Source organism: Salvelinus sp. IW2-2015, unplaced genomic scaffold, assembly GCF_002910315.2.
Source record: "Salvelinus sp. IW2-2015 unplaced genomic scaffold, ASM291031v2 Un_scaffold7602, whole genome shotgun sequence".
Classification (NCBI taxonomy): domain Eukaryota; kingdom Metazoa; phylum Chordata; class Actinopteri; order Salmoniformes; family Salmonidae; genus Salvelinus; species Salvelinus sp. IW2-2015.
This window is the reverse complement of record NW_019948862.1, coordinates 9,004-11,185: the sequence shown is the minus strand read 5'-3', so window position 1 is coordinate 11,185 and position 2,182 is coordinate 9,004. Positions and strand designations below refer to the sequence as shown.

The 2,182-nt window shown below is 46.5% G+C and overlaps 1 long non-coding RNA gene across 1 annotated transcript; it reads right to left on the bottom strand.

The window, feature by feature from the left end:
* Positions 1-232: 232 nt before the first annotated feature.
* On the bottom strand, positions 233-780 carry LOC139027122 (uncharacterized). The gene is made up of 3 exons (XR_011479170.1): positions 724-780; positions 624-666; positions 233-445 (listed from the first exon to the last, which is right to left on the bottom strand). It is a non-coding gene; the product is annotated as an uncharacterized lncRNA (long non-coding RNA).
* Between the last annotated feature and the right edge of the window lie 1,402 nt (positions 781-2,182).

The window sequence follows — 2,182 nt, the reverse complement described above, 5'->3', positions numbered from 1 at the left end:
CACCACTCCTGACTCTCCCTTTTTTCTCTCTTCTCCTTTTATCTCCCTCTGTCTCTCTCTTTCTCCCCCCTCTGTCTCTCTCTCCCCCTCTGTCTCTCTCTCCCCTCTGTCTCTCTCTCCCCTCTGTCTCTCAGAGCCCTCAGACACAGTGATAGTGAATACAGGAAGAGTGTTCTACCAATGGAAACAGCAGATAAAACGACGTTCCCCCTGTCCCAACATTCCTCGCAGGCCAGGAACAGAGTCTTCGCTACGGTTCTATATGCAGAGTTTTAAAGGAGTTAGCTGCCATTGCACAGGAACACTCTATAGTACCTGACTCAGCTATAGAGACTAGATTAACACACTGACTCACCTATAGAGGACTAGATTAACACACCTGACTCACCGATAGGAGGACTAGATTAACACACCTGACTCACCGATAGAGGACTAGATTAACACCCTGACTCAGCTATAGAGGAGATTAACACACTGACTCAGCTATAGGGACTAGATTCACACCTGACTCAGCTATAGAGGAGATTACACACCTGACTACACGATAGAGGACTAGATTAACACACCTGACTCAGCTATAGAGGAGATTAACACACCTGACTCAGCTATAGAGGAGATTAAACGCTGACTCACCTATAGAGGACTAGATTAACACACCTGACTCACCTATAGAGGACTAGATACACACTGACTCACCTATAGATAGTTAACACCCTGACTCACCTATAGAGGACTAGATTAACACACCTGACTCACCGATAGAGGACTAGATTAACACACTGACTCAGCTATAGAGGAGATTAACACTGACTACTATAGGGAGATTAACAACTGATCACCTATAGAGGGATTAACACACCTGACTCACCTATAGAGGAAGATTAACACCCTGACTACCTATAGAGGACTAGATTAACACACCTGACTCACTATAGAGGAGATTAACACACCTGACTCACCTATAGAGGAGATTAACACACTGATCACCAATAGAGGATAGATTAACACACCTGACTCACCGATAGAGGACTAGATTAACACACCTGACTCACCTATAGAGGACTAGATTAACACACTGACTCACCTATAGAGGACTAGATTAACACACCTGACTCACCTATAGAGGACTAGACTAACACACTAACTCACCTATAGAGGACTAGATTAACACACCGTGACTCACCTATAGAGGACTAGATTACACACCTGACTCACTATAGAGGACTAGATTAACAAACTCTGACTCACCTATAGAGGACTAGATTAACACACTTGTTCTCCTATAGAGGACTAGATTAAACACACCTGACTCACCTATAGAGGACTAGATTAACACACTGACTCACCTATAGAGGACTAGATTAACAACACCTGACTCACCTATAGAGGACTAGATTAACCACCTGATCACCTATAGAGGGACTAGATTAACCTGACTCCTATAGAGAGATTAACACACCTGACTCACCTAATAGAGGAGATTAACACACTGACTTCACCTATAAGAGGACTAGATTAACACACCTGACTCAGAGGAGATTGACTAAGCCGTGGTAACGGATTCACACGTGTGTTCTGAAGTAGGGGTCACTAAGCCGTGGTGCGGAGTCACAGTGTTCCTGAAACAGAGGGTCACTAAGCCGTGTACGGAGTCACACGTGTTTTCTGAAGTAGAGGTCACTAAGCGTGGTACGGAGTCACACGTGTTTCTGAAGTAGAGGGTCACTAAGCCGTGGTGCGGAGTCACACGTGTTTCTGAGCAGAGGGTACTAAGCGTGGTACGGAGTCACACGTGTTCCTGAAGCAGAGGGTCACTAAGCGTGGTACGGAGTCACACGTGTTTCTGAAGTCAGAGGGTCACTAAGCCGTGGTACGGAGTCACACGTGTTCCTGAAGTAGAGGGTCACTAAGCCGTGGTACGGAGTCACACACGTGTTTCCTGAAGCAGAGGGTCACTAAGCGTGGTACGGAGTCACACGTGTTCCTGAAGCAGAGGGTCACTAAGCGTGGTACGGAGTCCACGTGTTCTGAAGTGGGGTACTAAGCCGTGGTAGGAGTCACACGTGTTTTGAAGTAGAGGGTCATAAGCCGTGGTACGGCGGAAGGGTTAGCAGCAACAGTGATGCCATTCACACCACAAGCAAGGTCTGGACTATGGTCTGTGTTGTGTGCATCTGGGTTC